The following is a 27,363-nucleotide window of genomic DNA, read 5'->3' as shown; positions in this document are numbered from 1 at the left end:
GCCCACAATATTTCAAGTTAGTCACGTTTTTGCAACACTGCTTACAGCTAATTGCTGAAAATGGACAAAAAATTGAGATATACATTTATTCAATGCCGACAACATACTCGTGCCATACTGGTCAGCTGAGTTTCGTGATAGCGCAATATAGAGACGTTCAAGCTCAAATATGGTGCTTATTCGCATTAATGATTATAAAATTAATGTCATGAATGCTGTACAACAATTACTCAATGAACGCCACCCACTGTTAGATCGCATAGGTCGGCAATAATTGGACACCGACGACTTCCTACCAGTACCGATCAGCGGACACACAGTATAAGTAAACGTCCTGTCAGCAAATGAAAAGAAGTATGCTTTTGTCGAGTGTGTTTTGTCGTACAACTGTTTTGTTACAGCAATTGTTGGTAAGGCGGATGCCAGGTTGAGATTCACTGGGAGAGTCCTTAGAAAATGTAGTCCATCAACAAAGGAGGTGGCTTACAAAACACTCGTTCAACCTATACTTGAGTATTGCTCATCAGTGTGGGATCCATACCAGGTCGGGTTGACAGAGGAGATAGAGAAGATCCAAAGAAGAGCGGCGCGTTTCGTCACAGGGCTATTCGGTAAGCATGATAGCATTACAGAGATGTATAGCAAACTCAAGTGGCAGACTGCAAGAGAGGCGCTCTGCATCGCGGTGTGGCTTGTTGTCCAGGTTTCGAGAGGGTGCGTTTCTAGATGAGGTATCGAATATATTGCTTCCCCCTACTTATACCTTCCGAGGAGATCACGAATGTAAAATTAGAGAGATTCGGGCGCGCACGGAGGCTTTCCGGCAGTCGTTCTTCCCGCGAACCATACGCGACTGGAGCAGGAAAGGGAGGTAATGACTGTGGCACGTAAAGTGCCCTCCGCTACACAATGTTGGGTGGCTTGCCGAGTATAAATGTAGACGTAGATGTACCCATTTGAGGTATATGAAGATCTGCGCACCTAGTGACGTGGGAAATGAGAGGGTGACTTTAAAAGATCACTATGAAGGCAACATTTCCGCGATGGAATTCTGCCCTTTGACAAACCTTCTTCATCTTTGTCATTCAACCGTTTTGCATCTGCATTTAATTGTATTATAGCTTTATTAGTAACTCCCGGAGTTTGTTGAAATGTAATCTTTCTTGGCTTATGAACTATACATTGTTCATAGATATTAAAATCCCGAATATTCTGGCTGTCAAAGTCAAAGTAATCCCTTGCTAGCGATAAGCGTAGGGGAACAGGTGCAAGGAATCCAGTATCAGCGTTCGAGGTAAGGTCCTAGTGATTGTGATTTGCCTTTGCCTTTCTCCAGCCTATTACGAAGCTTCAAGAATAACTGCGATGGGTGCTTGTACAGAGTAGTGTTGAGTTTTTGTTGTTATGGATGAAAGGAAGGAAGAAGGTGAAATCTGGCGCCGGCACATAGCATAATTCTCCTGAACAGCAGCAAGGGGGCTTTCGAGCTTAATGTCCCCATCCGACGGACGGATCGCAATCAACAGTGTCACATGTCGTCACTTAATGAAACACTGTTGAAAGGTTTGGAAACTAATACAGGACATTCGTGCTAAGACTTATGGTCAGAAACTTTACACGACCACCTCTCTTCCCCTTGTCGGTTAAATACTGACAGTGAAAATTTCTCACCATTAGAGTTTGAGCACAGGTGTGGAGGTGAGTCGTTCTGGCGATGTAAATTTAATTTTGAATATTACCTCATGTACCTGCTTTACAGTAATCCATTTTTCAAGGATGATGCCTCTCGTGGTCCGCCTCCGCAGCCGACTGGTCAGCACATCTGACTCTCATATTGAGGATCCAGGTTCAACTCATGGTATTAGCAGGGATTTTTCCTTGGTGAGAGGACTGGGACAGTGTGCACTCATTATTGTGAAGCCAATTGAGGTACTGCTTGAGTGAGAAGCAGTGGCTCCATGGTCTGGAAAGCCGACAACAGCCGGAAGAGCAGTGTGCCAGAGGATGACAAGATGGCTGGTCAACATCGTGTGCTCTTCTGGAATTTAGTTTTTATATGGCATTTTTAAGATTCTACTTTGTTTTTTATATGTTTGAGTTTAAAATCCATTTATGACACAATAATTCATTCTTTTAATGTTGGCAAGAACAAACAGTGCATATACCTCTAGGAGAAATAGCACAGTTTTTCTCAAGAATGCATCTCTGCATGTTGAAAATAAATTTAGGGTTCATCACGTTACTGTCAGTAATGCGTCATGTACTGTTCTTTACTTTTTTCCAAATATGGGTATTGAAACAAAAATATAGATATATTAAAAAAAATAATGTCCACTTGTGGAATGTTTATATTCTTGTGTCGGCTTTTTTAGATTCGTTTTTGAAACTAAAGGTGAGTATAGGAGTGCGAGCACCAGTCGTTCAGAAAATGTTGGAAATGATTTTCTAACTACAGACAGATGTTGTCTGACAACAGATGTTCCATCACTTTCGAGAGCCTCTGTAGTGTGACTGTCAAACACCGAAATAACTCTAAGGATGGTTATAAGAAAATTTTCATACGTCTTCAAAGAACTAGATTGCTTAAAGAAAAACGTTGCAATTTAAATCACTTAACCTTCTTTTTTTAATTTCAGTTCCAAACTCCTATAACATATTTCACTACTCTATCGTATTTTATAATACACTTTGCTTATGTTTTATTTCATTTTACGTCATGTTATAGATATCTTCAGATCATTTGAGTGATAATTTTCTAGGTATTTTAGATTAAAAATCCAGGACCTACAATTATAGGCCCATTTTCATATTCACAAAGTAAATGAATTCTAACTAGGGGCAATTGCCCCCACCAGTCCCCCTCTGTGGGTGCCCCTGGACTCATTCCCAATATTACAGATGGAGTAGACAACCTAGAACAGTGTCAGTACTTTACAACAACGTACCTGAAAAGTGGTTATTATGAGCTAGAGGTAGTCCCAAAAGGTAGACGAAAAACTGCTTTCATGGTCTCATGGCGACATTACCAGTACAAACAGATGACACTTGGGCTGAAAAACGGCCCATCCATGTTCCAGAGGTTATTAAATGGAGCCCTACATGGTTTACGGTGAAGGACTTGCATGGTTTATTTGGATGATATCACCGTAACCTCAAAGGATATGCCAGAGCATGTGAAACCCTTGGGATACATATTCAGCAGGCTATGACCTGCATATCTAATGCTTAGCATAAGTAAGTGCCATTTTGCACAAATACAGGCAAACTACTTTGGCCACATCATTAGGAGATAAGATTTCCCCGCTGATCCATGCTCCTCATAGGCAGCCCGGAACTTCACAGATGCACAAACCACGGGACAACTACAGTCAATCCTGATGCTGTGCAATTATTATTGCAAATTTGTAGATTGTAGAACTCTTGAATCGATTGTTGAAGGGCATGAAATTCCAGCGGTCAGCAGAATGCCAAGCAGCGTTTGAGATATTGAAAGCAGCTTGAGTTTCTGATCCATTGCTAGTCTTTCCTGATTTTGGTAAGGAATTTATCCCCTTCTGTAACGCCAGCAGTGAGGCAGTTGGCTGTATCTTGAGCCAGAATATGGATGACCAGGAATATCCAGTACTGTATGCATCAAGGCAACTGAACAAAATGGAGCGTAAATACTCCGCTACGGAAAAGGAAGTGTTGGCAGCGGTATACGGAATAGCATACTTTTATGGTGATTTATATGGGTGAAAGCTTAAGGTCGTCACAGGCCACGGTTTTTTAAAATGGCTATTGAGGCTGAAAGACCCGTCGAGTAGATTAACAAGATGGGCACTCGAACTCAGCGAGTGTGAATATGTGGTGGTCCATAAACTGGGTAAAAAGCACATAAATGCAGGTATGTTAAGTAGGAAAGTTTCATTGCTAAACACGCTAGGTATAAGTTTAGTGGAGTGGCAGAGAGCACAAGATGCTGACAAGGACTGTCAGGCATTCAGGTCACAATCACAGTTCATGACGCATGAGGGCTTGCTCTGCAGAACAACAAAATGCAGATCGCACATAGTGGTTCCGGCAGCACTCAGGGACCAAGTACTGTGACAAGCACATGACTATGTGCTGTCAGGTCACGGAGGATGCTGAACGACAGACAGACTAATAATGGAAATATTCTGCCGGAGAGCAAGCAGACATGGTTCAAATGGTTCAAATGGCTCTGATCACTATGGGACTTAACATATGAGGCCATCAGCCCCCTAGACGTAGAACTACTTAAACCTAACTAACCTAAGGACACCATACACATCAATGTTCGAGGCAGGATTCGAACCTGCGACCGTAGCATCAGCGTGGTTCCGGACTGAAGCACCTAGAACCGCTCGGCCGCTGCCACCGGCCAAGCAAACATGACATGCTGTTGAGAAATAAGTGAAGGACTGTGTGCCTTTTGCACATAGAGCTGATCGTCGTATTCCTAAAAAAATCCCTTTGTAAATCCATTTCAAATGATAGAACTTACGTTTTAGGGCCTTTTAATACGATAACCGCTGGAAATAAATAGGTATCGACAATTATAGAGCACAATATATTGAAAGTCGCTGCCTGGTAACGGCAGATAAATACGACATAGCAGTGCCTGTATTGTTAAGAAGTACAATGCATTGTACTTCTTAACAACATGGCTGTTCGCGTCCGTAGCATACGATAAGTTACACGTGTCTCCCGGGTGGTGCTAAGGAACAGTCACTTTGGGGCGGCCAAACAATTATCGATCTTGATCGCTGATCTCCTGGCTAATTGTACATCGCATATCACAAATATGAGTCAAACCGTTGAGACTGGCCATAGAAAAGGCTACTCTCAGAGCCAACAGACGAGCCCCCTTGGACCTATCTTCAAGATGTGCCATATCAATATACAGGGTGAGGCCTGTAGATGGATCAGTGATCTGAAAAGGATCCATTTAACGGAATATACAGGGTGTTACAAAAACGTACGGCCAAACTTTCAGGAAACATTCCTCACACACAAATAAAGAAAAGATGTTATGTGGACATGTGTCCGGAAACGCTTAATTTCCATGTTAGAGATCATTTTAGTTTCGTCAGTATGTACTGTACTTCCTCGATTCACCGCCAGTTGGCCCAATTGAAGGAAGGTAATGTTGACTTCAGTGCTTGTGTTGAGATGCGACTAATTGCTCTACAGTACTAGCATCAAGCACATCAGTACGTAGCATCAACAGGTTAGTGTTCATCACGAACGTGGTTTTGCAGTCAGTGCAATGTTTACAAATGCGCAGTTGGTAGATGCCCATTTGAAGTATGGATTAGCAAGGAGCAATAGCCGTGGCGCGGTACGTTTGTATCGAGACAGATTTCCAGAACGAAGGTGTCCCGACAGGAAGACGTTCGACGCGATTTATCGGCGTCTTAGGGAGCACGGAACATTCCAGCCTATGACTCGCGACTGGGGAAGACCTAGAACGACGCGGACACCTGCAATGGACGAGGGAATTATTCGTGCAGTTGACGATAACCCTAATGTCAACGTCAGAGAAGTTGCTGCTGCACAAGGTAACGTTGACCACGTCACTGTATGGAGAGTGCTACGGGAGAACCAGTTGTTTCCGTACCATGTACAGCGTGTGCGGGCACTATCAGCAGCTGATTGGCCTCCACGGATACACTTCTTTGAATGTGTTAATCCTCATTTCAGTGCAAATGTTCTCTTTACGGATGAGGCTTCATTCCAACGTGATCAAACTGTAAATTTTCACAATCAACATGTGTGGGCTGATGAGAATCCGCACGCAATTGTGCAATCACGTCATTAACACAGATTTTCTGTGAACGTTTGGGCAGGCATTGTTGTTGATGTCTTGATTGGGCCCCATGTTCTTCCACCTACGCTCAATGGGGCACGTTATCATGATTTCATACGGGATACTCTACCTGTGCTGCTAGAACATGTGCCTTTACAAGTACGACACAACATGTGGTTCATGCACGACGGAGCTCCTGCACATTTCAGTCGAAGTGTTCGTACGCTTCTCAACAACAGATTCGGTGACCCTTGTATTGATAGAGGCGGACCAATTCCATGGCCTCCACGCTCTCCTGAGCTCAACCCTCTTGACTTTCATTTATGGGGGCATTTGAAAGCTCTTGTCTACGCAACCCCGGTACCAAATGTAGAGACTCTTCGTGCTCGTATTGTGGACGGCTGTGATACAATACGCCATTCTCCAGGGCTGCATCAGCGCATCAAGGATTCCATGCGACGGAGGGTGGATGCATGTATCCTCGCTAACGGAGGACATTTTGAACATTTCCTGTAACGAAGTGTTTGTAGTCACGCTGGTACGTTCTGTTGCTGTGTTTCCATTCCATGATTAATGTGATTTAAAGAGAAGTAATAAAATGAGTTCTAACACGGAAAGTAAGCGTTTCCGGACGCATGTCCACATAATATATTTTCTTTCTTTGTGTGTGAGGAATGTTTCCTGAAAGTTTAGCCGTACCTTTTTGTAACACCCTGTAGAAGGAGTAAGCTGGGCTAAATGTCAAGTATTAAGTAAGATTTTATGTGATGGCAACATTGATCTCGTTGCATTTCAAGAAACTCACGTTGAAGACGAAGACTATGTGGCTACGTATGTCCGATCATCGACTGGAGATGTGCACTTGTGCTCAGCGACAGTGCATGGCAACATACTTGAAGTTGCTGTCAAGATAGAAGATCTGTCGGTGAGCAATGTGTACAAACCACCAACCATTCTCTGGCCTCAAGATGTGCTGCCATACCTGCCACATCCAGCAATATACGCGGGGAACTTTAATAGCCACCGCTCTCTGTGGAAATATAGAATAGCTGATGGAAATGGCGAGGCTCTTAGTAATTGGGCAGAGAATAACAACTTGTTCTTAGTTTTCGACCCAAAGGACCAAGGAACATTTAGGTCAGCAGCTTGGACAAAGGAATATAATCCAGATCTATGCTTTGTGACGACTGGCAATAACTGTAACCACTAAGAACTACAAGACGTGAATTAACAGACTTCCCTCATAGGCAACACTGCCCAGTCTTAATTGAAACTGGGATCAATATCCCAATAATAACAACCGTATAACGCCCAAGGTGGAATTTCAGAAAGGCAAAGTGGAATACCCACGTGGAAAAATTGGATAAGTGCTTGGGATGGATTCACCCATCAGCGAGTAATTATGACGAACTCATAGGTGCAGTTAAAAGTGCAGCGAAATCTGCCGTCCCAAGGGGGTTACGTAAACAGTATGCACCAGGATGGGACAAAGAGTGTGACAATAAGTATTAGAGATTCCTTGAGAGTGGAGACCTTGAGATTGCAGACGACCTGCTGCACAGCCTAAATAACGCATGGCGAGGGAAATGGATTGAAACCTTTGAGTTGCTTGATTTCAAGACACCTAGTAGACAGGCATGGTCTCTCCTCAGAAAACTAGGTGGAGCTAACAAACTACATCATACCTCAACAGATATTTCTGCAAATAGGATTTCAGCTCACATACAGGCAACATCTAGAGCGCAAAGGACAAGAAACATACAAGAATAATACGTCGTGAACTTAGTGCTCTTAAGAAAAACAGAACACCTTTGGATCAGTATTCCTCGAAATTTATCACCAATGAAGTCAGAGAAGCGCTGAAGAGTGTCAAGGCGGGAAAGGCACCTGGGTTAGATGAGATACGCCCAGAATTCCTTCTTCACTGTGGGGAATATGCCAAAAAATGGCTTTCGAATTTTACTCAAATATAATGGCAACAGGGAACATACCACAGAAAATGAAGAACTCAAAGACCATTGCACTGCTAAAACCAGGGAAACCAAGCGATCAGCCGAAGAGTTATAGGTCAATCGCACTGCTCAACGTCATATACAAGCTGATAGACTCCTGTGTAACAGACTGAGCCCAAAAGTACTGGAATCAATTCCAGACGAACAATCAGGATTTCGACCCAATAGAAGCTGCAGTGATCATGTACTTTCCCTGACAAACATATGGAGGCAGGCTACCAGAAAAAAAACCATCAGTTGTATTCATAGACCTGAGGGCAACCTATGACACTGTCTGGGACAAGGCCTGCTGTACAAATTCACACAAATAATCCCATGCAGCAATATCATCAGACTCGTCAATAACGTGCTTGCCGGGCGAGCTTCTCAAGTGATTACTGGAGAACAAATGAGCTCTTCCGAAATTCTCAACAATGGGCTACCACAAGGCTTAGTCCTTGCTCCATTGTTCTTCAACCTTTATACACACAATCTAGGAAGTTTGGCTGTGCAGGCGATTGGGTTATAGCTGCGCAACATGAATCATTCGAGGCTACTGAAGACATGTAGTGCTCCGATTTGAAGCTGCTGAGTAGCTATCTCCGCAAATGGAGACTGCAGCCGAATCCGACTAAGACTGAAGTATCATGCCTCCACCTTGAAGTATCATGCTTCCACCTTTGCAACCACTCAGCAAGACGAGAGTTTAATGTCATCTTTGAAGGGAAACGCCTTAGACATAGCAACTACCCCGAATACCTAGGAGTCACATTGGGCAGGACGCTCTCTTACAAGGAGCACCTGACAAAGACTGCAGATAAAATAAGGACAAGAAACAACATCATCTATAAACTGTATGGCACCACTTGGGGCTCCACAACAAGCACACTCCGCACATCAGCAGTTGGGCTTCTCTACTCGGTGGCAGAATACTGCGCACCTGTGTGTATTAACAGCCCGCATACAAGTAGGATTGATGTAGTAATAAATGACACCATGTGAATTATCAGTGGCACAATAAAAACTACGCCCACTGTATGGCTGCCATCCCTGAGCCACATACCACCCTCAGAAATGCGGCGAAAAAACGGTCTTTTCAGTGAGTTCAACAACATAACTAATAACCCATACCTGCCCATACACAGCGACGTAGCTGACTTGGAGCGCAGAAGACTTAAATCGTAAAGACCAGCATTACTCTCTACTAAAGACACCATGAACTTTGATGTCGACAAACTGTGGAAACAACACTGGCCACCAAAATGTCAAAGTTTCATGACAGCTGAGAAACCACCTGGCTTCAACTTGTCACGCTAAGTGTGGACAACTCTAAACCGCATACGTACTGGCCATTGAAGATGTGTTGACGCCCTCTATAAATGGGGAACGATACCAACACCAAATTGCGACTGCGGCACTGAAAAACAAACAGTCTGACACATAGTGGAAGAATGCCCGGTTGGCGCCTACAAGGGAGCCTTCAACGATTCCCTCGCTGCAACAGAGGAGGCAACTGATTATATTAAAAGTCCTGATGTGAGTCTGTAGTTAACTTATGTATAAAGTGTATAAGGATTGTGATGTATGCCATACGATAAATAAATAAAACAACAACAAAGGAGCTGTTGTATCTTACAAAAGTTACACGGATTGGTCCGACTGTCAGTGGTAGGAATGAACGTGCAGTATCGATGTTACACTGTTCGCCCTTATCCAGTGAGATGGGCATTGGTGGTAAAACGAGTACAGGTAAAGACGCGAGAGATGATAATAATTTCTGAGCATGGGGAAGCTCACGCTCTTTGCGTCCACTCTGTGACAGCACCCTTGGCGGCTTCCAGTCTCGCCGTGGTCTCGGTACGGCCCTAAGTGTGAGCACACCATTATTTCGATGGCGACGGTGACGGCCGTTCGCCTTACGTCCAGTGTGAATCAGCCTTTATATTTCATCTGCGAAAAGCGCGTTCTGTGGAGAAGCAGAAACGAGGAGATGCCCCTGGCGAGCGCACAAAGTAACCTTCGACCCTGGAAAGCGGCGAGTCTTCCCACGCGAGCGCATCGCCGCATACTGACTGCCCGCTGCCATTCTCGCAGGGCCGCGGGCTGCTGGCCGTGGGCCTCGCCCTGGCCAAGGTCACCGCCAGGTCAGCGACCCCGCGACCACAGTGCGCTGCGCTGGGGTCAACGCGCCCAGCTGATCGCGTGCCTTACCTGTTCGGAAGACTTGCCACTCCTCTTCCTCTTCGTATCCAGCTACCTCGGTTCCTCTCCGCTAGTGCCGTCTGTTGTAATTTGTTTTTATCTAAAACTTCTCTACGTATCTCAGCTTCATCACTTTCCTCGTCTACTTATTCTACAAGGGCTAGTCATAAAGTTTTAATTAGCACCTCAATAAAACCAAGCTGCGACCATAGGATCTGGTTATTCTAATGGCCCTTCTCTGCATATTCATTTTTCAATGCTACCCATTTCTCCCAACGATAAATGATTTTGTGCAGATCTTGGACTGCAGAAGTCGCTATTTTACCTGCTGATGAGGTGTTCTACCTGAAAAATCACCTCGTCGTCATTCTGTAAATTTCTGCCACACAGTGGTCTCTTCACGTGATGAACGAGGAAGAATCAGCGGACGCAATGTCAAGAGAACTTGGGGGATTGAGGAAGGGGAGGGGGGGAGGGATACAAAAATTAATAGCTCACAGAAGCAGCGTGTGTGTAGAATGGCTGGCGAGCTGCGGCGTTTTCGTGGAGCAAAAACACCACGCCGGACCGTCGCTTCGTCTTGGCAGTTGCTCCTTACGAACGCAATCTGTTAGCACGACAGTATGGCAGCCACAGAATAAATTCATCATCACATTGACCAATGATGGTCGGTCTTTCGTCTTTTTTGGCAGTGGTGAATCCACATGTTTCCACTGCTTTCTTCCCTCTTCTGTTTTGGAGTCACAATGTCGTTGAAATCTGATCCATGACTGATTTTCATTTTTTCTTCTTTGCCTCGACCGTTATACATTGTCTTTCGAGCACCAGGGCCACCATTTTTCTTTCAGTTCCTAATTGTTTATGGAGAGATGGTATGACATTTGGTCCTTCATCGCTCAGATGTATTTGAGCACACTAGAAGCGTTTGCATCACCTAACTATTTTGTCATATTTTAACGTAAGAACTTTATATATTGCTTATTCCATGAAGTTTCGGGGTTGTAGCCGGATGACATCGACTTCCTGCCACGATATTTCGGCTAACAACCATTCAGCCATCTTCAGATGAGTGTTTAGAACTGGAGGTCGGGGACTGCTAGCTTTTTTTCTTTATTGTTATTTCAATTCCCCACAACGCTTGAGAGCTGGCAGCGGACAAAAACCACTCTTCAGCCAAAAGTTACATAAACTTACGTTAAAAATGGTAAAAAAGGTGACAATAACAGATGATTTTGTGAGAAATACATAATGAAACTGACGATTTTTAAATTTAAACAAAGTGACAATAAATGAGGATTTATAAAATACTAACTAAACTCCGTCCGAACAGGTCTCGGGAGACCGTAACGGTACTGACCGACCTCCGCCTCATCCTCGGCCTATGGGCATCACTGGATGAGGATATGGAGGGGCGTGTGGTCAGCACACCGCTCTCGCGGCCGTTTTCATTTTTCGTTACCGGAGCCGCTACTTCTCAATGAAGTAGTTCCTCAACTTGCCTAACAAGGGCTGAATGTACAGCTCTTGCCAACAGCACTCGGCAGACCGGTTGGTCACCCATCCAAATGCTAGCCAAAGCCGACGGCGATTAACTTCGGTGATCTGATCGAAACCGATGTTGCCACTGCAGCAAGGCCATTGCCATTTACAAAATACACATAGATGAAAATACTGATGGTTTCTGAAACTCGAGTAAAATTACAGTCACTCTTGAACGTGAATGATGCCGTGGTGTAATGGCGATGCACGGTCACACACGAAAAAATTGTCATCATGAAGTTGCGTTGATGAGTATGACTATGGGGCCCTGTAGAACCGCGCCGGTCGAAGTGGCCGAGTGGTTCTAGGCGCAGCCGGCACGGTAGCTCAGCGTGTTCGGTCAGAGGGCCAGCTGCCCTCTGTAATCAAAAAATTGAGTTAATGGATCAACAACTAACTGAAACGGGTGTCTTTCGACGTCCGCCTAGAGCAGATACAACGAACGAAAACTAACAAAATGAGATAAAAAAAAGGGCACTACAGTCTGGAACCGCGCGACCGCTGCGGTCGCATGTTCGAATCCTGCCTCGGGCATGGATGTGTGTGACGTCCTTTTGCTTGTTAGGATTAAGTAGTTCTTGTTCTAGGGGACTGATGACCTCAGAAGTTAAGTCCCATAGTGCTCAGAGCCATTTTTTGTAGACCCGCAGGTAGCGTCTAGAAGTCAGTAAGGTGGATGAAGGAGTAAGGAGAAAACTGGAGGATGGTGTGAGGTGGAATGTTGTGATTCGGGTTGGAAAGAGGGGTATGTCTTGGGACGGAGTCCATCGTTGGGGTGTGGAGATTGGTTAAAATTCCGGCGGGAGAGAATGGGTAAGGCATGGAGGTGCACGGAAGCGTCTCTTTTTTTCACATGAAAGGCAGTTAGTAAAACTTGACGATAGATTCTGTTAATTAATTTTACTCAAATCAATCCACAATTTTTGCCCTCCATACTGGAGACTGAATTATGTACCAGATATGTTTTCGGATGGAAAATTCTCAAGCTAAGGTTCTGTTTTTCGTTCCGCTATTGAATAAAGTACTGTCGTTTAGTGATTGTCTCGTAGTCATTTCAAAAATGACTAAGAGTGCAAGAACATGACACGACATTCGGAAGTTAACGATTCATTTAATAATCACTACAGTTAATAAAACGTTGAGAAAAAAACTAAATGAAAATAAAGTAAGAACACAGTAGAGTAACGTTACATAGCTCGTTCGAGTACATCGTTCGCCTGGTGCTAGTCTTTTTAGATGACGCCACTTCGGTTGCTTGCGTGTCGAAGAGGATGGTATGATGGTGGGGGCAGCACAACGCCCTGTCGCCGAGTGGAGAAAATCTCTGATCCATCCGTGATAGAACCCGGGCCCTTTGCGTCGCATTACGCCATGCTGACCACTCAGCTATGGAGGAGGACAACATGAGGGTGAATTGTTGCAGGTTTGTTCCCCTTCAAATGTAGGGAACGAATCAGCGCACGAAACTCCGTCTTACCAATGGACTGTGCCACTTTATTTTGGATACTCTAGGGCAGTGGTCGTCAAACAACGGCACGCGGGCAGCATGTACCTCGAATCAAATGTTCGTGCGGGCTGCCGTATTTTATAACAATATGCATCTAGCAACCAGAGTCCGCCCAGGATACAGGGGCCGATGCAGTGACCAATTTTCGTCCAAAGTGCTGGTCGAGTTCATTCGTTTATTCGGAAGGGAAGGCCACCGCTGTCTGCCACCTTTCGACCCGTCGGCGATGACAGAAACGAGGCGCAGGCCCTGCAATCTTTCTCAAACGATTTTACAGAGACTACACGGTAAAATATTTCACTGCTTGGTTTGTAGATTTATATGTCAGGTTCATTATGATGTGCCCATCGTTTCGTTTTTGTGACCTTTATGTGCTAATAAGACACTGTACGAAATTTGAAAAAAATTGCAATGAAAAATAGGGTTTGCTATGATTTTGCGTTTGGTGCATATTACATAATATGTTGCTGCAAGTTCAAATGGCTCTGAGCACTATGGGACTCAACTGCTGAGGTCATTAGTACCCTAGAACTTAGAACTAGTTAAACCTAACTAACCTAAGGACATCACAAACATCCATGCCCGAGGCAGGATTCGAACCTGCGACCGTAGCGGTCTTGCGGTTCCAGACTGCAGCGCCTTTATATGTTGCTGCATATTAAATTTGTCTAACATATGGAATTTTTCTTTAGACTCTATCTGTCACCAGTCTCAAGAAAATTGATCTGACATGGCACACTCATTTGCTATCGCGCCTTGCCAGCGATAAAGTCAGAGTGAAATATCCACATCGTTTCTCATATTTCATAAACTGTTTGAGATATCGAAATGAGATTTTGGCAAATGGCAGCATGTAAAGAGGAGGTATTTTACCGTATGGTTATTATGCATAACTTCATTATCTACCATGTTATTCCAGTAACTACAAACTTTTTTGATGAAAGAATGTACTACAATTTTTAATGGCCATTTGATAGCTGGGAAATGCTATGGGTTTTGGGGCGACGTAAGTGAAGACATTACACGTTAATTTTGTATCAAGGATGTGCTTTTTCATAAGATGTTAACCCTACATTTCCTCAGTTCCTCACTAAATGAAATTAATAAACCACTGTTTCAGAATTCTGTCGCAGTTGCGCCTATGCAGCATGTTAGTGAGGTGAGACGGTGCAAACTCTGCCATGTTTCGGCAAAAGAAGGAAATTTTAACGTATCAGCCAGATAAATGCGTAGGTTTTACTCACAATTTGGCACTCATGACACTTCTCTGAAAGTTACAAATGGCTGCATTCTCGGTGGAATTCTTTTTAGATACTAACCAAAACAGAGGTGACATATTTTCGAGTGGTCGCCATGCAAGTGTGGGATTGGAGGGACCACGTTCAATATTTGCAAAGAATGGAAGTTTAAGGTTCAGTTTAAAATGGTACTTCCCCTTCAGCACTCGGTATTTCCCCTACAGCGCCAGTCCGCAGCCCCCACCACTACCGTTCACACCACGTGTGACCTGCTGTCTGCGCATCTACTGGCCGCTTATTCTGCGCGGACTCTTAACAACTGAATCCAAAAATGTCAGCTAATGTTAAGAGCTTTTAGGAGTGTAGTTCTGCTCAGTAACAAAAAAAAATATACTTAGAGAAACAGTAATATTTTAAGATGTGGCTAGTATTAATTGACATTAGTGTATTCAGCTGTGAAGTGTGGCTGCTAACCCCAGGGGCAGAGGGGTAAGTAGCACCGACACTGTTGGGTGAGGGGACATGGTAAGAGGAATGTTTCACTGTTTGTTTTCCAGTGCTGAAAACTGGGCGCATGTGCCTCATATCGATCAAATCAACTGAAATGTTATAAATTTCAAATGGAAGTAAAATGGATTTGTGAATGGGCATTATAGAGATGGTTATCTTCAAATGTGATACATAGTTGTTGCCAGGGATATGAAATGAAGTTTGTCTTAATACAATGCATGGAGTATAAAATAAATGACACCTAAAACGTTTAGCAAACATTTGAGATCGTGTCTCATGCTGCATAATGTGTTTAAATGTAAGTACAGTTACTGTTATTAACCAATTAATCATCCGCAAACAGACAATACAACAACACTTGGTCGGGCAGTTACAGTGCCAGAGCTTCAGGGTTGCTGAGGGTGGCAGCAATCTGAACCAGAGAACAGTCGACACGAAGTGTTCTGAATGTTAGCAACTTTTAACTATGAGTGAGTGGGGACCGGCGGCCAACTTGGCATACCTTTTCTACAGCTGATTTTTTCGCGGCTCATAGCATATTAACTTATTTAGGTTACCAATTAATAAAGAAATCAATACCGAACAATGCCAGTGCTGGCTCTTGAGCAAAAAAGTTTGGCGACCACTGCTCTATCGGCAGTTTACGGGGAGCTCATTCTGTACCAGGACTGCAGAAATGTATCTGCGAAGAACACAAAATTAATTGTGTAACTTGATGTTTTCGAGGTTTAAAGTTAAAGAAACTGAGTGTTCAGCAGAAGAAGTGAATAATGTAGAAATCCTAGGCAATGACACGCTAAAGTCAAAGGATATGACGCTTACATACATTTGAGAGCATCGCTGCCGTCCAATAGCAGTAGCACAGTTGAAATAAATAAAGAAATAGATAAAGGGAAAAGAACAAAAAGACAAAGCTCCAGAATAACATACAACAAAAAGGATAAAACACATTGTCTATAAATCCTTTGTGGGGAGTGTTACTGTATATGGTGCAGAGACATGGAAACTGAACAAGACGCAGAGACAGAGAGAGAGAGAGTGGAAATAGATTTTTGGAGAAGTGCCATTTAGAGGATACACTTGTTAAGAATATTACAATTAGGACAGAGGATAATCGGTGCTGCAGAAACTAAACAGCTATGTTGGCTCGGAAATCTAGAACGGATGGAAACGACAAAATATAGAGAAAGAATTTGGACTCCACAAGGGTGAAGTAAAAGAGGACGCCTATACAGAGCATGGAAGGAAGGAGCCTTCGGGGTAGTGGCAGCCATCCGAATAGGTACAGGTGGCATGTAAGTTGTGCGATGCGCCGACAGCAGTAAAAAACGCTTGAGATATGAAAGTACAATTTTTAAATGAACTGTTCCGTTCTGCTAAAATATGACACTGTAAAAAGCCGCTTCCCCTTTTATTAACAGCGCTTTGCCGTGAAAGCATCTGTATTGCGGTCCGAACGTTCAAGGACTGTGAGATGACGGAGATTCCAGTACGTAACTTAAGTGCGAGGGAACTATCGATCGAGAGCTCCTGCTCATTTCTACTCTGCTGTATATTATTCAAATAATGTTTGATAAGGATTGCCAGCCTCGTTTTGATGTGCGGGAGCAAGTTAAAGAGCCATGCTGTCACAACTGGTCTCTGCCCTGTAGCAATCCAATTCAGCTGAGAGAAATTCCAAGTTTCGACAGACTACAAACCTACATCGTTGAAAGTACTCTTCTCAACTCACAATTAGTTATTAGCGGTATGTTAGACATATATAGCAAATGAAAAGTCTCAAGATGAAAGCTTAGAAACACGAAGTAACACTAAAATCAAACAATTCACCTTCCGCAGTAGCACAGCAGTTAAATCCCACGCTAATAGTTCTTGTCAGGTTCGCGTATCGTAGCCATCTCCTCGAGTTTTTATCTCTCCGATTTAGCGCAAGGCAGCGCTCGAATAACAACATCCGAAGGAAGAAAGCAGGATTAAGGTTTAACGTCCCATCGACAGCGTGGTGATAAGAGACAAGCTTAGATTGGGAAAAAGTGTTAATTAACAAAAACTTCGCAGAGGGCAGTTATACGATAGTTAAAGTATATAGGAATGAATAATGTTGATGCTGCTTTCATAGTATGGTTTTGGTGGAGTATAAGAACGTCAGTAATTATGATTGCTATCATTGGCCTGAAAGATAGTTGAGAGTACTTTGAGGGTGATTCATAGTAAAGCTGAGGAAGGAGTGTGGGCCGAAACCTAGGACTGCATTAGGAGAGGGTATTCTCGACTGCAGTTAGAATTTTTTTTAATTTCATACCCTAGCTCCTAACGGAACTAACGGCCTTGCCCCAGTGGTCACCGGTTCCCGTCAGATCAGCGAAGTTAAGCGCTGTTGGACTGGGCTAGCACTTGGATGGGTGACCATCCAGTCTGCCGAGCACTGTTGTCAAGCGGGGTGCACTCAGCCCTTGTGAGGCAGACTGAGGAGCTACTTAGACTGAGAAGTAGCGGGTCCGGTCTCGGAAACTGACATACGATCGGGAGAGCAGTGTGCTGACCACATGCCACTCCGTATCCTCATCCAGTGACTCCTGTGGGCTGAGGATGACACGGTGGCCGCTCGGTACCGTTGGGCCTTCATGGCTTGGGGGAGTTTAGTTTAGTTTAGTAGCTCCTAACGGGCACATGTTCCACTCTTCAGCCATGGGTTATACAAAATTGACAGTGTACAGCTTCTTTTGGAAATATAAAATCAGTGTGGATCAACTGTTTTTATTGCTTATGTGGATGATGATGTGAAGGCTCCTGGTAACTGTGGAGTAAACTTTCGATGGCGGTGGGATTGATGCAGATGTTTTGTATAGAAGAAGGCGTCTACCTAGTCTTTGGAGATGGATGTGGTGTTGGTGTCATGCTATGGATATTTTTATGGTTGTATAGAGGTGTATGGGATGGGTAAGGAAAAGGCATAAGTGATAGGATGAGTAGTTTTCGGGGTTTCGTTTCTACTTACAAAAGTGGAAAACTATGGACAGTGGAAATGATGATCCTGTTTATAATTAATACGAACAGGCTGCTTTAGGTGGCATAATCAATGTTTCTCAACCTTTGTCAACTCAGGGCCGCTTGCTGTCTTGGAATAATGGACAGGGGCATTCTCCCCTGCTCTCTTTCCTCACCGCAAGTCTTCGTACTTTAAGCACAAAATTTACTGTATACACAAATCACATTACGTACTTACTACTGTCATGATAAGACCTGGAGAAATGGGCAAGTTTTATACATAGCAGACAATAATACAAATTACACTTTCTTTTACTCATTTCCAAAACTTTTTCTTTTAACAAAACCAGTGAAATTTTTCAGAAATTTGCTTTATAAAACTAATTTATTTATTTCACGGTACAGATTAGATTGTGATAGTGCGGCTCGTTTAAGTTATATTGGTTGTACAAATATTATTGTAATCAATGTTATTGGCTTCAGCTGGCATGTATTGTCATACCAGTATTCAGGAAATTAATTACACAAATTTTATTATGATACAAAAATGATTTTAATTAAGGCTATTCGTTTCAGTTCATCATCAACAGATGATGGCCGCCAAGTGAGATCACTGATATTTTCTTCGTCCGCTAAAAGAACTTATTTAAGAGGAAATAGTGTCACATTTAAGTTTTCTTGTTTTGTATTCTTGCTACAGTGTCCGTTCTTGTCACACAACTGAATATTAGCGTCCCAGCAGAGCATGTTCTTGAAAAAACTTCGTGTTATCTGAAGTCCCGATAATCGGGACATAACGGGAAATTTTGCTAGGGGGTGGCCACCGGCGCGTGGTGGCGTCCCGCTGTTTGCCCTGGCTTGTGAGACATGTCGCCTGTACTGGTAGATGGCCGGGCTGCGTGACGTAAGCGCGTCACCTGGCCGCGGCCCAGGTCCCCCATACCTGGGCTGCCACAGCTGAGAGTCATTACGGCTGGCCGCTCCCTTCGCCCTCGCTGGCTGGTGTGGTTCACGGAATCTGCACAATCCTCAAGAGTGGTCAAGTGCCATGTTCTCTCACAAATGTCATTACATTGATATAATCCATTTCGATAAAAAGAAAATACTGATGAATACAAAATTTTTCCTTTACTTAATATAATTATTTAATTATTTATTCTATTACTAAGGAAGCAAATCCAAAACTAACATTAATGACTGCAGGGCCCTGTTAACGTTGTATGGACGTAAATTATGTGGTGTGAGGTGTCTTTCTTTATGTGTGCACGTGTTTTGTGTTAGTTTTTGGTTAGTTCTACTCCTGTCATGCACTCTAATTTTACGCTGGCGCTACCGCTATACCTCCACCAAACATGCAGACTTCTCCTAATACTAAATACTGACTTATTGTACTACCACATGCCTTTGCTAACACTAGCGAAGCGAATTTTCATGCATTTTATTCCTTGTGTACTCCTCTTTCATTCTTCGATGTCCATCACCGTTGTCTGCTGACGCTGAAGTGGCCGGGAAGTGCGTCTACTCACTCAGGTGCTGGTGATTTGCCTAAAACCTTTGAAGGCATTTTATAATTGTGTACTCGTAATTGTACATCCTCAAAGTAAGCCTCCTGCCTCCTCTGTCAGGATCACTGCTGCTGAAATGAAACAGAAGCAGAATGGAGTCGCTGACTCCATTGGGCCTGAGGGGGCCCGACTCCCCTCAAAAATTCGTTTCGGGGGGGCGGAGCCCCCAATAATTTAATAAAATTATTAGTTGTATTATATTTTGTCAAATTAAAAAATTATGTTGGAATTTTTTATTTTCGTTGTTTGACGATAGTTACCTTTTAAAATGCATTTAGTAATGAGTTAAAACAAATAATTATTACGGAAGTAAGCAGGTTCACTGAAAGCCAGTGGTGTGAATCATGATAGTGTTACTGTGCTGCAGGCACACGTAGAATTTGTCTTCAGGCAAAGTCTGGCACCGGCAGGCCAGCGCTGGCGCCACGGCGACATCAAAAGGACTGGAGCAGAAGCGCCTGGAACCCTCAGCCTCGCGTCGCATTGACGCTTCGAGACATTACGACACCGGGGCTCTATAAAGCCCATCCTGCCGTCGTAGTCATTCAGTATGGATAGTTTCGTTCAGTGCATGCTGCAGACGAGTCTAATGTTCCGACTTTAGTGTCTAGTGGACTGTTTTATATGACTATACTTTATTCGCTTACTTTAGTCTCTTAGTGTACTGTGAATTAACTTTGCAATGGATAAATCTGTTACCAAAAAGGCGCACTTAGAAGTTGATGATACTGCAAGTCAACCTTTAGCAATTATTGTGTTGTCAATTGCTTCGTCGTCTTCAGGCGAGGATCGTTCACAGCCGAAACCTGGACAATCCGGTAAGGCAAAATCTTTTCGGAAGTCTTAGTTGATCAAATATACTTGGCTGGAATATAAGCATCTACCGAAAATGTTTTTTACAAAACCTGCAAAGAGGCAAATGCTAAAAATCTTCTACAATTTTCTTAAAAAAAAAAGATGCATTTACTTCTGTAGGGTTTTCTAACTGGAAAAAGGCTTTGAAAAAATGCCGTCATGAAAATACGTTTACACGTAAAGAAGGTGTCCTGTAACTAAATTCTATCACTAACCGAAGTGTGGCCTCCCAACAGAATGAACAGTTAGACAGTGACATGAAGGAAGGCCGTTTAGCTATTGAGACAATTTTTACTTCTGTGCAATTTCTATGCCGACAAGGACTACATGAAGATGTAAACTCAAATTTTTTTTCAATTGTTGGAACTACAAAAGAATGACATAGCTGAATGTAAAGATTGGCTAGGACGTTCGGGGTATAAGTGGAAGTCCCACGATATTCAAAAAGAGATCGTTGATATATTAGGAAAGTCTGTGTTCAGAAAGGTTTTGGCTTCAATAAAGAAGATTGAACATTTTTCTATTATGGTTGACGAAACAAGTGATTCTTCGATTCACGAACAAGTGTCATTTTGTATTCGTACTGTCGATGATTCCTTAATCATCAATGAAGACTTTATTGGTTTATATGAGACCCTCATCACCGACACACGAATTCTGTTTAGTATTTTGAAAGATGTTTTTACTCGTCCTGATTAGTTAATGTTTAACAGTGCTTTGATGGTGCCTCGAATATGAGAGGTAAGTTCAAAGGACTAAAAAAGTTAGTTCTGGATTACAACCAAAAGCACGTTATGTGCACTGCACTGCTCACAGTTTAGACTTGGCAGTTGTAGACACTCTCCGCCATCTTGCGTCTATGAGGGATATTATGGCTTTAGCCAAGGACTTAATAAACACCGTAAGGGAATACAACAAAAGGATGGGACTTTTCAGAAGCATACGCTGTGAGAACGCCAACAACCAAGCTCGTCTATGACCCCTTTGCCCGACTCGATGGACTACGCGAGCTTCTAGTATCTTGACAATATTGAAAAACTTTGAAGAACTTCTAGAGTTTTTTGAAACATTTTCTGCAGAGGACAAAACAGAGGCAGGTCACCAATGTGCAGGCTACCTTGAGTCAACGTTACAATTCAAGACTTATTTGTTTTTACGTCTTTAACGCCATGCAATGAACCCAGTAGAGGATGTCAATGAAAAAATTCAGTGCCCTGGTCCAAGTGCTGCTGTTCTGTAAAAAATATATGAGGGTTTGATTTGTAGATTGAATGGAAGGCGTGATGGTTTTGAACAGTTTTGGGAATTGTGTTTACAAGAAAAACCGTCACAAGTTGATGATCCTTCACTTCCTCGGAATCAAAGTATACCAAAGAAGTATGAAAACAACGAAGCCAGCTCACCGCACACATTCAAAACCCTAAACGAATACTGCAAAGCTATTTACATAGAAGTTTGTGAAATGGCGCGATCTTACATTACTGATTCGTTTTCTTCAACTGGACTCACACAGGTCATTGCAGTTGAACAAGTGTGCTTGCTTTTAGTAAACAGAGGTGAAACAAATTAGGGAAACTCAACTGAGTTTTTCAAAAATAACCTAGGCCTGTCCGGCAAGATTTACTGAGGGATGAGCTCGCCGCCACTTGCTTTCAACTTCCAACATGCCGTTTCTACGAACTCAAAAATGGTTCAAATGGCTCTGAGCACTATGCGACTTAACTTCTGAGGTCATCAGTCGCCTAGAACTTAGAACTACTCAACCTAACTAACCTTGGGACATCACACACATCCATGCCCGAGGCAGGATTCGAACCTGCGACCGGAGCGGTCGCTCGGTTCCAGACTGTAGCGCCTAGAACCGCACGGCCACTCCGGCCGGCTTCTACGAACTAAGAGCCATAAAAATACCTCATTCTTTTAGTGCACCACCAGGCTCCATCAACGCCTGCTGAGGCCGTCAACTGTCTAGAGTCTCGCTCAAGTTGTGTAACGTTGTAACAAAATCTTTAAAAAAACAGGTGAGAGAGTAACTTGTCCCCTCTCAGCCTCTATAGACTGTGTAACAAATGCAAAATTTCTAGGGATGAATATTGATTCTCAGTTGAAGTTGTGTGAGCACACAAAGGTACTTGCAAACGGAATGTCATCAGCATGTTATGCCCTTAGAATCCTATCATCAGTGTCTTTTAGTTAAATACTGTTCATATGTACACTCAATTCTTAGGTATGGTATTCTTTTTTGGGGAACAAATGTACGAAGTATCAACACAAGTTTCAAACTCCAGGAAAGAGCCATAAGAATAATAACCAAAAATAGCAACCGAGTTCATTGTAAAGATCTGTTCAAAACACTGGGTATTTTAACTGCTCTGTGTAAATACATTTACCAGTCAGTTGTAAACGTCAAAACTAACATTAGTAATTACTGCACAAACAGCTCTATCCATAACCATGAATCAAGAGCTAACTCAACTTATTTACCAAGAAAAAAAAACAACATAAAACTCAAAACAATATTTCCTACCAAGGAATAAAACTGTACAATAAATCACCAAAAGAGTTTAAAGAAATTGCAAAAATACACTTATTTAAAAAGTCAGCTAAAAAGTACCTGTTATGCAATACATTTTATACAGGGTGACACAGAATAACGGGGATGTTTGAAATGAGCAGTGGCAGCCATGTGCAGGTGGCAGCATTGCGTGTTCGTGACAGCGAGGAAACAGTCCGCCATTTCAGTAATCATGGATCAGTGTAAAGGACAACAGCGTGCGTTAGACATAAAAATGATTTATAAAAACAATGATGGTTTTGTAGCGGGGCAGAGGGAGTTCCGGCATTTTTATAATTTAGGACGTCATGATGCCGATCCGTCGAAACGCGCGATAAAATGTTGGGTTAATAACTTTGAAGAGACTGGATCCGCCCTCAAGAAGAAACCAACAGGACGACCAAGAAGTGTACGTTCTCCAGCGAACATTGATGCTTTACGCGAGTCTGTCTTAACGGAGCCCACGGCGTTCAGTTCGTAAGCAAGCAGCAGTGGCTGAAATGTCCCGAGAGACTGTTCGCAGAATTCTTCATCTTGATTTAAAATTTTATCCGTACAAACTGCAGATGGCGCAACAATTGAAGGGCAACGATTACCGGTTACGATTAGGATTCTGTCAACAAGTGATTACAAAAATAAATAATGACGATGAATTTCTAAACATGTTGTGTATGTCAGATGAGGCATATTTTCATCTCACAGACTATGTGATTAAACAGAACTACTGTTACTGGGTAAACACAAATGCTAATGGCGTTCATGAGCGCCCTTTACACGCTAGTAAAGTGACAGTATGTTGTGGTGTTTCATCACATGGGATTATCAGACCGTATTTTTTCGCAAATGAACAGGCAAACACAATAACTGCCAATGCCGATCGTTACGTGGAGATGTTACGAACTTTCTTTACACCTGCATTGAACAACTTTCCAAATGTTCAATAAGCCTGGTTTCAGCAGGACGGAGTGATATCACACACCGCACGCCAATCAATGTCATATGTGTGAGAACTGTATGGCAACCGTGTGATCTCTCGATTCGGTAACATTTCCTGGTCCCTTTAGGTTGCCAGATTTGTCCGTTTGTGATTTTTTTTGTGGGGATACCTCAAGAGCAAAGTCTGCTAGACTCAACCAAGAGCCCTGGATGAGTTAGAACATAGAATTTTGGATGCAATTCACAGTATCCCAGCTGACATGTTGCAACGATCAATGAGGAATCTCAACAGCAGATTTCACGAATGTATTCGTACAGGAGGACGCCATCTAAAGGACGTAATTTTTAAAAATCTAAAATGCCATCAATGTTTCGTAAATGGCAAAGTTTAAGGTTTCAATTATTATGAATGCAATTTATTTCCTTCATCACTTCTAGTTTTATTGGATTGTGGAAATGTTCCCGTTTTTCTGTGTCACCCCGTACATTGAAGGATTACTTAGATAAAACAGCGTAGGGGTTTGGTAAGAAAAAGGTTATACAAATAAATAATAATAATTATTATAAAACATCAAACATTCCACATAACACCTTCACGCTAGGCTTTCTCTTTCCTTTTTCCTTCTCTAGAGAAACTTACCCATAAGTTATGCATAGCACAGTACTAACACATCTTCCTCTTTCTGAGCTCAACATCTCACTCAATATAGAGGGATGCTGACTAAGTTTTTTAGGATAGCAAATGGGAAGTAGGGGTACAGAAAATAGCCCAGAGATCACCAGTGTGTGTGTTTGTGTGTATACTGAGCGAAGTGTTATGAAACAATATACGTATAGTGTGTGCAGTGGCTGATAGTGAGATACGAGTGAACAGTGTGGCATTACATTATTTAATAAGTTATTCGTAAAAAAATTGTATACCAGGAGTAAATCTAATGATTGTCTCTAACTAGAAGTTTGTAAATGTCTGTGTATACGAATTAGCTTATTTTAAGTTGGTCAAAACTTGTAAATACTTTGACATGTCCTATATCCTTTTAAAAAGAGATCTACGGATGAATAAAACTACTACTCTACTACTGCTACTACTACTACATTGCCGTACCAATCTTTTTGAAATTAATTACGTGTCTGTTGCCTGCTGGTAACTCGAGCAATCCGTGGTCCGTCTTTGATTAGTAATCAAAACGTCCCTGGTTGTAACCCAGCCACTGGTTAAACTTTGAATAAAAATAGTCAGCAATGGCGGCCGAAGGCTTCTGGTATAAGAAGTCACCTTCGTTCTGCGAACTGCCTTGTCGAAAAGGACGGAGGAGCGGACTGAGGTTCAGGGTACTCTCTTGTCCTTCGGGTGGGAAACTGCCCCAAAAAGGCAGAAGAATAGGCTGTGGTAAACGGCATGAGTTTGCAGAAGGCAGAGGAAGCCACTGCGTTAAAAACAGATAAAGTAGTTCTACAGAACTTACGGCTTGTAATTGAAGAAGTGTCATGATCATCCCTCCATTGACAAAATATTCCGCACTAGTCCACCACTTGGAACTCGGAAAGGGATTGTCATGGGGGAGGGGACCTCGAGAAGAAGCTGGAACAACCAACAAAGTCAAAGCACAGAAGTTTAATCGTAGTAGGAAAGCTAGGAAATATGTGAAGGGGAATGCGAAGGTTGGTTGGTTGGTTTGGGGAAGACCAGACAGCGTGGTCATCGGTCTCATCGGATTAGGGAAGGATGGGGAAGGAAGTCGGCCGTGCCCTTTCAGAGAAACCATCCCGGCATTTGCCTGGAGTGATTTAGGGAAATCACGGAAAACCTAAATCAGGATGGCCGGACGCGGGATTGAGCCGTCGTCCTACCGAATGCGAGTCCAGTGTCTAACCACTGAATGCGAAGGCTCAGTCTAGATAATGTGGAGGCAATGAAGTGAAATGGAATGAAGATAAGGATTTCTGGTCATAAAAATATAGGGAAACATCAACGGTAACAGAAAAGATAGTTCAGGTATACTCGTACATGGCGATGTCACAAGCAGAAGATGAAGAGACAGAGAAAGTGTATGAGTGCATTGAACGGGTTATTTAGTATTTAAAGGGAGATGAGAATGTAATAGTCATGGGGGATGGAACGCGGTTGTAGAGGAAGGAACAGAGGAAAGTGTTATAAGAGCATACGGGCTAGGCAGTAGGAATGAGAGAGGAGGGACTAATTGAGTTCTGCAATAAATCTCAGATGATAATAATGAATATTATGTTCAAGAATTACAAAAGGAGGAGGTAAATTTGAAAAAGACCTGGATACACGGGAAGATTCCAACTGGATCATGTGATGATCAAACATTGATTTCGAAATCAGATATTGGATTGTAAATTGTACCCAGGAGCAGATATCGACTCAGGTCATTATTTTGTAATGACGAAGAGCAGACTGAAGTTTAAGGGAATCGCGCGGAAGAATCAGTGCGGAAACAAGTGGGATACGGAAATACTGAGGAATGATGAGGCGCGTTTGAAACTCGCTAAGGATGTGGATACTGCGATAAAGAATATCGCACTAGGCAGTTCAGTCGAAGAGCAAAAAGCAGACTAGCACAGGCAAAGAAGACATTCCTGGCCAAGAGGTGTCTGTTGGTATTGAACAGAGACCTTAATTTGAGGAACAGATTTCTGGAAATGCGCGTCTGGAGGACGGCATTGTATGGTCGTGAATCGTGAACTGTGGGAAAAATGTAACAAAAGAGGGTCGAAGAGTTTGAGGTTTGGTACTACAGAAAAAAAAAGTTATTGGCGAAGAAAGTTTCGTATGGAAAACACTGCAACAAGAAGGTATAGGATGATGGGATGTGTGTTAAGGCATCAAGGAATAACTTCCAGGGTACTAGAGGGAACTGTAGAGGGCAAAAACAAAACTGTAGGGGAAGACAGAGATTGGAATACATCCAGCAAATAACTGAGGGCCAAGACCTAAGGTGCAAGTGCAAATAAAACTCCCACTTAGAGCCTTCTTTTTCTTGCAGCGCATCAATCAGTGGGTGACAACGACCTAGGCTGAGAAACACCACCTGAAAGCAACGTAGTCCCCCGATGTCTAATCTGTTCTTTTTCAGAAATACAAGCAATACTCATAAATTTTTAATTACACGTCCAAAAATTATGTGACTTTATTATTTTTTTGATTGTTCACAGACACATATCTGCGTTCCTGATACACATTGAAATTCCTGTGTCACGGTGCCGAACCACACCTTTAGAGGATACTGAACAAAACGGCGTAGCTCATTGTAAAGTGGATATCGTGCGGTAATTCGTTTTCTGCATTCGAAGGTAAGGAACAGTGCAACAATCGATACTGAGTTGGTGGAAGTGTATGGCAACAGTGCGCCATGATACAGTGTTTAGGTGACGAACACGCTTCCAAAGGAAAAAATGGCAGACCGTCCCTCTGTGAAGAACTCGAAAGGTCAAGGAAAAAATGCCTCTGTGTCAGGTTTTTTTTGCAGCTGGCAAGGTGTGGTGATAATAAATTAGGCTCGTAAGGGGTAAACCGTCACATGAGCGTACTAGCGAAATCTCCTGATAAATACTACGTGAGTGTGTCAGGACTATGAGCGGATTGCCTCTGCTATACGACAACGTCCAGTTGATTTTCTGCACAGACCGACCGAGCTGGTGCAG

Source organism: Schistocerca americana, chromosome 4, assembly GCF_021461395.2.
Source record: "Schistocerca americana isolate TAMUIC-IGC-003095 chromosome 4, iqSchAmer2.1, whole genome shotgun sequence".
NCBI lineage: Eukaryota > Metazoa > Arthropoda > Insecta > Orthoptera > Acrididae > Schistocerca > Schistocerca americana.
The sequence above is the reverse complement of the archived record's forward strand: the minus strand, read 5'-3'. Positions refer to the sequence as shown.